An 11354-nucleotide genomic window follows, 5' to 3' on the forward strand; every position below is an offset into this window, starting at 1 on the left:
CCCCATCTCCATCCAGTGGGCCCCTGGGGAGATTTACAATGTCCGGTGATTGCCCCTGAAGCACCATCCAGGGCAACTCCAAGTCCCAAAGGCGCCTCCACCTCTCATCTACTTCCTGTCATTCCCCATATCCCATCAGCCACCATGTCCACTTTTCCCACTCCAATGCCACCTTTTCTCTGTGGACCTTGGATTGGTTGTGTCCGTTGCACCTCTATGTCAAGAGGAGGCTCAGATTCCACATGGATACTGGATGCAATCCTCTTGCTTTCAGTTGTAGGCCCTCTAGACTCCATGGTGTGGTGGTTGTCCTTCTCAACTCCATCTTAGCTGAGTGAGGTGAGTCCAATAAATCAGATTGTAGGAGCTGAAGTCTGTTGGGGCTCAGGGCCTGGCTATCATATTGTCAGTCCAGAGATTCAAATCCCCTAAATATATCTTACAACCCCAACACCAAACTACAATTCCAGTAATGTAGCATGGAAGTCTTGTGCAAAGAGATCCCATCTGAGTCCAGCTCCATCACGCAGAAACACCGGCTCCAAAGAAGGGGCCATCTGCCATGGCAGTAAAATCCATCTGCCATGACCATAGAAACCCGTGGGTCTCTTTAGCCCTCAAAGGAACGAATACATGGGGCTGTATCTACTTTATCTGTCTCTTAGACTCTGCTCAGTTGTGCTTAAGGGCAATCCTTCTGAAAAGCCCTCCAGACTCTTTTAGAGACTCATAGCCATTATAAACTCATTTTCACTCTTCCATTTCCCCCTTACATTAGGTCAAACACAGCAATTTAAAGTTATGTTATTATATGTAGACAGGGATATTCTGCTTGATCGCATTGAACCTTCAAGTCAAGGTCATTTTCCAGTTGCATCATCAGTTGGTACTTGGTAATGATCCCTCGGGTGCCAGGGAGGCTCATCCCCGGTGTGTCATGTCCCACGCTGGGGGGAAGGCATTGCATTTACATACTGAGTTTGGATTCAAGGACTGGCCACATTTGAGTAACATGAAGGCTGTCAGGAGGAAATTCCCAGGCACAGTGCTGCTCTAGGCCTTGTTCTTATTTCAGGCATATAGGCTCACAAGCAAAGTCATTAGTAGTCATGCTCTCACTGTTGGACTCTCATTCCTTCCTGGTCTCTTACCGTTGCACCTGGGGGACTGCCGCTGCTCCCCTAGGGGCCATGACAGAGCACCCCCGGCCAGGAACCCAGTACCTCCCCAGCTTTAGTTTTTAATTGTTGCCACTATGAGTTATATCCAAACATTACCATGACACCCTGGACATATGCCCTGTACAGCTCGCTGTCAGCCATATATCACCTATTCAATAGTGTCCTATACCAGTATTCCTCTGCCGCCACTGCCGAACCTACTCTGTGATCCAAAACCCTCCTGAAAATTGAAGCCCAATATAATGGTCAGGATCCCTTACTAGCAAAATGGGATAAGCGATGGGTTTAAAGGTCAGTTACAGAATACGTGTTGACTTGGAAAAATTCTACAATCCTATCTTTTTCTTTTCTTTTTTTTCCTAATTATTGAACTTCTCTTCACAAGAGCCCTAGACCACAGCAATTCATATATACAATATACAGTACTCCCACACATCCACCATAGAACCTTTTCCTTCCACAGTGATATTTTTATAACTTATTCTATATCATATTTACTTAAAGTGATGTACAGACTCTGAGACAATAGCTTTCAAACAAGTGCGATCATCCGCGCTTACATTGTGGTCCATACTTTAGGATATACCTCACAGCTGTTTAACGACCTTTTCTCAGAATTCTATCTTTTGGCTTTCGACGATTTTATTTTTCCCTCCTTATCATGGTTGTATTTTCCTGCTTCAATAAATGCCTTGTAATTTTTCATTGGATGACAAACATTCTGAATTTTTACATTGTTGGATGCTGGATTGTTGTATTTCTTTAAATGTTTTTCCTCTGGGATGCAGTTAAATTACTCGGAAACAGCTTGATCCATTTTGAGCTGGGTTTTAAGTTTTGTTAGATGGGGGCAGAATGGTCCTTAAACAAGGACTCATTGTGTCCCACCACTGAGGGGAAAGTCTCCTAAGCCCCTCGGCTGCGCCCCACGTGTTAGGAGATTTCTTGACTCCGTGTGGAACGTGCACTAAGCAGTCCCAGCTGTGGACTCTGGGTTGTTTCCCCTGCTCTCTTTCTGGTGGCTCTTTCTGGCCTGGGGCCATTTCCTCACCTGCAGACTGACCAGCAGTCGGTGAAGACACCCAGCGCCCGCTGCAGGTCTCCAGAGCAGCCTCCGCGCAGCTCTCCTGCTCTCTGCTCTCACCGTCCTGCCGGCTCTAAACTCTCACCGGAGCCTCCACTCAGAGCCCATTGTCTGCCAGGTCTCGCCCTCTCTATCCTAGGCAGTGAGCTGGAAGCAACTGTAGGGCCCTCCTTGAGCGTTCACCTTCTCTTCGGGGATCACTGTCCGGTGCTGCCTGTTGTTCAATGTCTGAAAACCATTGTTTCATATATTTTCTTTGATTTTTTTCGTTGTTTTAGATGGATGGCAAATCTAATCATCCCTGTTACTCTGTCGTAGCCAGAAGTGAAAGTTTTCCTTCTCTTTTTTAAAATTTTATTTTATTTTTAATAACAACGGGAAGGGGATTTGGCCCAATGGATAGGGCGGTCCTGCCTACCACATGGGAGGTCCAGGGTTCAAAACCAGGGCCTCCTGACCCATGTGATGAGCTAGCCCACACGCAGTGCTGATGTGTGGCAAGGAGTGCCCTGCCCATGCAGGGGTGTCCCCCACGTAGGGGGAGCCCCATGTGCAAAGAGATGTACCCCATAAGGAGAGCCGCCCAGTGTGAAAAAAGTGCAACCTGCCCAGGAGCGGTGCTGCACACGGAGAGCTGATGCAGCAAGATGACGCTACGAAAAGAGCACAGATTCCAGGTGCCACTGACAAGAATACAAGTGGACACAGAAGAACACAGCAAATGGACACAGAGAGCAGGACAACTGCAGGGGGGTTGGGGGCAGGGAGAGAAGAAAAAAATATGTACAACCTAAAATGTCCTCTTTTAACTCTTCAGATAATATAATTCAGTAGTGTTAATTTATTCACAATGTCATGTGTCCGTTCTACCATAAATCACCATCCATTACCAAAACTTTTCCATCATGCCAGACAGAAATTCTGTACCAATTAAGCTTTTACTACCCAGTCCTTCTCTTTTGAAATGATCATTGCACTAAAAACAAATAAAAAAAGAAGCCCCAAAACAAAACAAAAAAAACCATTCCAGAGAAACATTCTGCAGACTTAACAACTTCAGCTCTTTACATGGATACCATCAAGATACCTGTAAAACCCAAGCCCGTCCTTCCAGGCTAGCCAGCCGACCCCTTCCTTTTACAGCTGGGGAAACTGAGGCTCTGGCTGCTCCAATGGCTTGCCCGCCATGCCAAATGTGGAACGAACTCTCATCCACGTTTTCTGATTCTAAGACAATTAAGGCCGACCTGTGTGGCCCTCCGTCACCGGCGACAGCTCCCCGAAAGCGTGAGCCCCGGCTGGTGGGAAGGAGCCCCAGCACACTGGGTTTATTCTCCCAGCGAGCGTTTCCTGAGTGTGTCCTGTCACCGCAGGGAGGCAGGTGCGCAGGAAAGCGCCACACCCGCGACGGTCGCGCCTCGGGTGGGGGGTGCGAGGTTGGGGGCACCTGGCTGTGTCTCCTCTGGGGGCAGGGAAACGGCAGGGCCAGGAGGGAACGGCGCGCCCGGGTCCTCCCTCGCGGCTCGCCGCCTCGCGGAAGCCCCGCGCTTCCTCTCTGCCTGGCTCCCCGCCGGGAGGGAGAAGACGGGATGTCCGGGATGGTCCGCGTGAGGTCGTCGGTGTCCTGCGTCCGACCGAGCCGGGCTGGGGGCAGGCCACGCCGTCGCTGACTTTGGTCAGGGGCCAGCGAGGTGGCCTCGCTTGGCGAGGCCTGCAGAGCGCGGTACATCGAAGCCCTGGCCCGGGGGGCCTGAGGCCGACCTGGCTCGGTGACCGCGGGGCTCCACGGGGGCCTGAGTCCGACGGGGACTCCCTGAAAAGTTAAATCTAAAATCGCCCTCAGACCAAGCGATCCAGCTCTAGCCTAAAGGAGCTGAACGCAGGGACTCGGATGGCTCCTGCACCGGCGTGCACCGCAGCGTCACTCACAGGCCGTCCAGGGTGGGAACGGCTCCAGGGCCCACGGACAGATGCGTGGGTCAGCAAATCGTGAGCTGTCCACGCAGACGGAATGTTCCTCAGCCCGAAGTCCTGTCTGTGCTTCAACACGGGCGATACCTCGAGGGCGACGATGCGAAGCGGAGAAGCCAGGGGACGAGTCCGCTCATCAGGAAATGTCGAGAATGAGCAAGTTCATGGAAGCAGAACGTAGATTAGTGGCTGCCGGGGGCCGGCGGGATGGGGAATCGGGAGTTTATGGCTTCGTGGGTCCAGAGTTTGGGGCGATGGAAACATTTTGGTAATGGGGTGGTGACCGTGGCACAATGTCACGTGTGAATGGGACACTTGCAAGTGGCTAAAATGGGAAGTTATTGTTGTATATCTTTTACCACGATTTAAGAACAGTGGCGACAATCAGCCACACATTGGTAGACCCTGAACCCGGAGTCCCCCGGACAAGGATTCTGCGACAGAAGGGAGTCAGGTGACAGCACTGTCGCTCCACCTCCGCACTGCCCTGCCACGGGCACAGCTCATCTCATTTAACTCTTAGAACCGTGTTAAGAACATGCTGTAATTGCTCCCGTTTTTCTGGCCAGCAACAGACCGAAGTCACTCGCCCGAAGCCCCCAGCCGGGAGGATAGCGCACGGGCCACCACCCCGCTCGCGCGCGGCGTGCCAGGCCCGAGGCGCGCAGGACTGCCTGGGGGCCGAGTTCCGCCTGGGGTGAATTATGCCCCCCCAAAGCAGAGTTTCAAGTCCTACCCCCCATGCCTATTTGGCCTTATTTGGAAATAAGGTCTTTGCGGACGTGATGAGTTAAGGTAGGGTCAATCTGGATCAGATTTGTTTTAGAAACAAACGCGACAGCTGCCTCCAAGCAGAGGGGGACTCGGGCACAGGAGGCCGAGACGGGAGTGGCGCTGTCCTCTGCCAAGGGCGCCGGGGTCATCCCCCCCAGATGCTGAAAAGGCCAGGAGGGACTCTCCCCGAGGGCCTGTGGGAGCCGGCCCTGCCACACGCCAGATATCCTGCTTTTGCCTCCAGAACTGCATGAGAATCACTTAAAACTGTTGTTTTAAGCCACCCAGTTTGAGGCAATTTGATACTGAGCCTGAGGACACGAAGGAACCCCCCCCCCCCCAGATTACAGAAGAGGCCCCGAGCCTAGCACGGGCAGCGGGGCCTCTGCTCAGTCTTCTCTCTCTCGTCTTCCTTGGCACTTTCTCCAAAGAGCAGAGCCCGTGAGTGGTCAGTCCTGGGCTAGCCTTGTCCAAAATGTGCTGACGAGGGGAGAGGAAGCCGCAAGAGGAAGTGCTTCTCTGGGCTGGATCCCACCCAAAAGGGAAGGAAGACCAGGTGGGGGTTTTAGACCGGGCTATTTCTCTCCAGGGGTCATGAGAACAAAGGGCCAGCGGGCTGGCAGGGTCAGCCCCGCCCCCATCTTTAGAAAAATGACGTCATGAAGTTCAAAGAGAAGCCCAAAGAGCCTTGTGGCAGGAGGTTCCCAAAGAGAAAGAGCTAATTACAAATCAGGTTTCGGAAGCTCTTGCTGATACTTCATTAGTGTTCAAGATAGGAAAGATAAGTGAGACAAAAGCCTGCACATCTGTGCAAAATATTACCAATATCATAGAAAGATGGGAAAAAAAACCACTGGGAGGCTAAATGTTATCAGCCGTTACCTTTGGGAACAAAGCATTGCTACTTTTTCTTTTCCTTTATCCTTTTCTGTGTTTTCAAAATTTTTGTTTTGAACATGCAATGCATTGACAGTTGGCAAATGTGTGTGTGTGTGTATATATATACATATATACATATAAGTAATTTTATACTTTTGTATACTTATATATAAAAAAATAATTACAAGGAAGTGAATTTGGCTCAGGTGATAGGGCTTCTGTCTACCATATGGTAGGACCCAGGTTCCATCCCTGGGGCCTCCTGGTGAAAAAGAAGAAGAGAAAATGTGCCTGCGTGGCAAGCCAGTGCCCACATGAGTGCCCGCATGGTAAGCCAGTGCCCGCCTGAGTGCCCGCATGGTGAACCAGTACCCACGCAGCAAGCTAGGTGCCCGTGTGGTGAGCCAGTGCCCATGCAAGTGAGTCATGCAGCAAGATGATGACTCAACAAAAGACAAAGGGGAGAGTCAAGTGCAGCAGAGGCCGGGAATTGAGGTGGCACAATTGACAGGGAGCCTCTCCACCCACATCAGAGGTCCCCAGGATTGAATCCCAGTGAATCCTAGAGGAGAAAGATGAGAAGACAAAAAGAGAAATAGATACAGAAGATCACACAGCGAATGAACAGACAGCAAGCACACCAGGGTGGGGGGAAGGGGGAAATAATTAAATCTTTTAAAAAAAGTAATTACAAAGGACTCATCCAAAGGAACTATATCTAAAGAAAGAAACGAAGACAGTGGGGACGCTGCTCTGAGGTTGGAGTCACAAGGACAGACGAAAGGGCTGTGGTCACAGATGTCCCAATGCTGACAAGACCACAGCCAAGGGCCAGGGCCCCTCCCCTGGGGGTGGCAGGTTGACCCCCTGCACTTCCACTTGTGGGACATGCACATGAAATCGACCAGGGCACACACAATGGGGCGGGAGTGGTGGCACAGCCTTGAAGGCACCTGAATGTTCATGGACAGAGGAATGCTTCAGTGATTTGCAGCAAAGAAATATCATGGCCCCAAGTGCAATGGCAAAGACTAAAAAAGAATGAAGGTCCAACAATGAGCCCCTGATACTAATGGTTATGCTTTTGAGTCCGTGCACCTGAAATAAGAACAAGGCCTAGAGCAGCAGTGTGCCTAAGTTACCTCCTGAGAGTCTCTGTGTTGCTCAAATGTGGTCAGTCTCGAAGCCAAACTCAGCATGTAAATTCGTTGCCTTCCCCTCAGCGTGGGACATGACTCCCAGGGATGAGCCTCCCTGGTGCCGAGGGATCAATACCAAGTACCAGCTGATGACGTAACTAGAAAATGACCTTGAATAAAAGGTTCAACTCGGACCAGCAGAATATCTGTCTACATATAATAACAGCAGTTAAAAATGCTTTTTGACCTAAATCAAGGGGGAAATGGAAAGGACAAATGAGTTTATATGGCTATGAGTCTATAAAAAAGAGCTGGGAGGTTATCAGAGGGGGGTTGCCCTTATGCACACCTGAGCAGAGTCCCAGAGACAGATAAAGTAGATACAACCCCAGATATTGGTTCTTCTGAGGGCTACAGAGACCCACAGGTTCTATAGTCATGGCAGATGGAGTTCAGTGCCATGTCAGTTGGCCCTTCTTTGGAGTTGGTGTTTCTGCGTGATGGAGCTGGACTCAGATGTGATCTCTTTTCACAAGCCTTTCCTGTTACTTTACCAGAATTGTAGTTGGTGCTGGGGTTTAAGATATGCCCAGGGGATCTGAATCTCTGGACTGACCATATGATAGCCAGGTCCTGAGCCTCAACAGACTTCAGCTCCTACACTCTGGTTTATTGGACTTACCCCACTCAGCTAACATGGAGTTGAAGAAGGTCAACCACCACACCATGGAGCCAAGAGTGCCTACAACTGAAAGCAGGAGGATTGCATCCAGCATCCATGTGGAATCTAAGCCCTCTCTTGACATAGATGTGGAATGGACACAATCAATCCAAGGTCCACAGGATGGAGGAATAGAATATGGATTAGAGTGGACTTACTGATATTCTATTTGTGAACTATTGTGGTTAGTAATCGAAGAAAATGTGGCATTGGTGTGGAAAAAATGGCCATGGTGGCTGCTGGGTGTAGGGAATGGGAGGAAGAGATGAGATGTGGAGGTGTTTTCGGGACTTGGAGTTGTCCTGGGTGGTGCTGCAGGGACAGTTACCGGACATTGTACATCCTCCCATGGCCCACTGGATGGAATGTGGAAGAGTGTGGGCTATATATGTGGACCATTGACCATGAGGTGCAGCAATGCTCAGAGATGTATTTACCAAATGCAATGAATGTATCATGATGATGGAGGAGAATGTTGCTATGGGGGGAGTAGTGGGGTGAGGGGGGTGGGGGGTACATGGGGACCTCATATTTTTTGAATGTAATATTAAAAAAAAGAAAAAAAAAAAAAAAAAGTGAAACACAGCAGAGACCAGGAACTGAGGTGGAGCAATTGACAGGGAATGTTTCTCCACATTAGAAGTCCCCAAGATTGAATCCCTCTGAATCCTAGAGGAGAAAGATGAGAAGACAAAACAAGAGAAATACAGAAAGAGTACACAGCGAATGGACACAGACAGTGAAAACAGCAGGGTGGGGAGGGGAGGGGTAGGGGGGAGATAAACAAATCCTTAAAAAAATAATCATGGAATGTGTAAAAAGAAACAATTAGATCTCTTTCTATGATTGTTAGGGGAGAAAAAGCAAGGTGCAGTGAAACACATGAACTAACAACCAAGGTCCTAAAGCCCCTTTAAGTGGTATGCATGTTGCAATGTGGTGGGGAGGCGGTGGAAGGAATATAATGGAATAGGAAAAAATTACAGCAAAATGGGGAAACAGCCCATTAACTTTATTGAATGAAACTGTAGAATAGGCTATGGTATTGCTGCAAATATGTAAAATACCAAAGAAGTACGGGAACAAGGACTAGGTGGCATGGATGATTAAAAAAAAAAAAATTTCTTTAGAAGCTGAGACCATGGGTAAAACACTTTTGTCTTGGATTTATTTCAAGATGGTTTTTTTTTTTTCAGAAATCCAAAAATTAAAATAAAAATCATGCAATGATGGATATAAGCCATGTTAAATTTCATAAAAAATTTATAAAAGTATACAGTCTAAACCATAATGTAACCAAAAATTTAGAAAAGTGTACAGTCTAAAATATAAACCAAAATGTAAGCCATAATGGAACTATGGTTGGTAGCTATGTTTCAATATCTGTACGTCAGCTGTAGCAAATATAACATCCACATATAAAAAGATCACTGGTGGGAAAGGGGTAAAAGGGTTTGGTGTTGGGTATATGGGAGTCCCCTATATTGTATATGTGACTTTGACCTAAAACTTTTTAGAAGACAAAATTATAAATTAAAAAAGAAAAAGGATGTAGACATGGAGACAGGAAGAGATTGCCTGGCCACACTGTACATGCAGGGCAACACCTATTACTATGATGAAAGGCAAAACATCAGGGTTTTATGATATTTTTTATTTCTTAATACCCAAATTTATTTTTTACTTTTTCTAAATTATTATGTATTCTATTTAATTTTCCTACTAATTGAATTTGGCAATATATTAGGCTTCATTTTTGAAGAAGTTTTGGATCACAGAGGGGTTCAGCTATGGCAGGGGAGGGGCACTGGCGTGGGCGTCATTGACGGGGGCTGCACGGGTGGAGGGAGTTCTCCAGGGCATGCAGGTAGCGTATATGGGTATGTTCGGATGTTCGTTGGGTAGTGTCTAGTGGATAGAGTTACACATGACAACTGAGGGAGTGCTGAGTTCCCATCCTGGGGAGCTCTGTCACATTCCCCAATGGAACAACAACAATCCCCAAGTGCAAGGACAAAGACCAGTGAAGGAGGATGGTCCAATGATGGGCTCTTGATACTGATGACTATGCTTATGAGCCTGCATGCTTGAAATTTCAACTAGAGCTGCAGGGTGCCTAAGAGTTACCTCCTGAGAGCCTCCATGTTGCTCAAATGGGCAACTCTCTTAAGTCAAACTCAGCATGTAAATGCACTACCTTCCCCCCAGTGTGGGACATGATTCCTGGGGATGAGTCTCCCTAGTACCGAGTGATTACTACCAAGCACCAGCTGGTGATGCAACTAGTAAAAGACCTTGAATAAAAGACAGAAATGGTAAAAACAAATGAGTTTATATGACTAAGAGACTTCCAAATGAGCTGGGAGGTCATCAGAGGGGTCATGCTTACGCACATCTCAGCAGGATCCCAGAGACAGCCAAAGTAGATACAACCCCAGGTACTGGTGCTTCTGAGGGCTACAGAGACCCACAGCTTCTATGGTCATGACAGACGGCTCTGGAGTTCAATGCCTTGTCAGTGGACCCTACTTTGGAATTTGTGCTGAATGTGATGGAGTTGGACTCAGATGTGACCTCTCTACACATGCCTCTTCTGTTACTTTTACTGAACCTGTGGTTGGTGCTGGGGTTGGTGTATGCTCAGGAGACTTGAATCTCTGGACTGCCCATGTGTCAGCTGGGTCCTGAGCCTTTAGCAGAGTTGCAACACATACTCTCTGGCTCATTGGACTTACCCAGGTCAGCTGATGGGGAGGTGAGGATGGTCAACCACCACACCAGGGAACTGAGAGTGTCTTCAACTCCAAGCAGGAGAATTGCATCCATTAGTCATGTGGGATCTAAGCCCCCTCTCAATTTAGAGGTGGAGTAGACATCGCCACCCCAGGGTCCACAGGTTGTTGGAATAGAATATGAAGTGGACTTGCTGGTATTCTACTATAGAACTGTTGTGACTAGCAATGCAAGAAATTGTGTCATTGATGTGGAGTCAGAGGCCACGGGAGTTGCTGAGGGCAGAGAGGGAGGAAGAGGTGTGATTTGGCACATTTTTGGGACTTGGATTTGTCCTGAATGATATTGCAGGGACAGATGCAGGACATTGTATATCCTGCCATAACCCACTGGTTGGACTAAGGGAGAGTGTAACTACAGTGTAAACTATGGTCCATGTGGTGTGGCAGGGGTATTCACTAAATGCAATGAATGTGCCATACTGAGGAAAGAGGATGTTGATGTGGGAGGAACGGGGGACGGGGGAAGTGGGGTGTATGGGAACCTCTTATGTTTCTTAATGTAACATTGTGTGATATATTTATTTAAAAAAATTAAAAAAAAATGTAAGAAACAAAAAGTTAAAACAAAAAAAGCTGCAAACAGCAGTTGAGGGTAATCCCCCGTCCTGGATGCCTGTATTTGAGGCGTGGTGGGAGGCTCTGGGACAGGTACTGCCCCCGGGTGACTTAGTCGGGAAAGGGAGCCTTTGGCACCTGGGTGGGCGGCCTTGATCTGGAACCATTTGCCCCCAGCCTTCACGCCCCCCCCCCCCCCCGCCAGGTTCCTTAGCAGGGTGTCTGCGGGAGGGGTCAGAAGAGACCAGTGCACTA

This window comes from Dasypus novemcinctus, chromosome 23 (genome assembly GCF_030445035.2).
Source record: "Dasypus novemcinctus isolate mDasNov1 chromosome 23, mDasNov1.1.hap2, whole genome shotgun sequence".
NCBI lineage: Eukaryota > Metazoa > Chordata > Mammalia > Cingulata > Dasypodidae > Dasypus > Dasypus novemcinctus.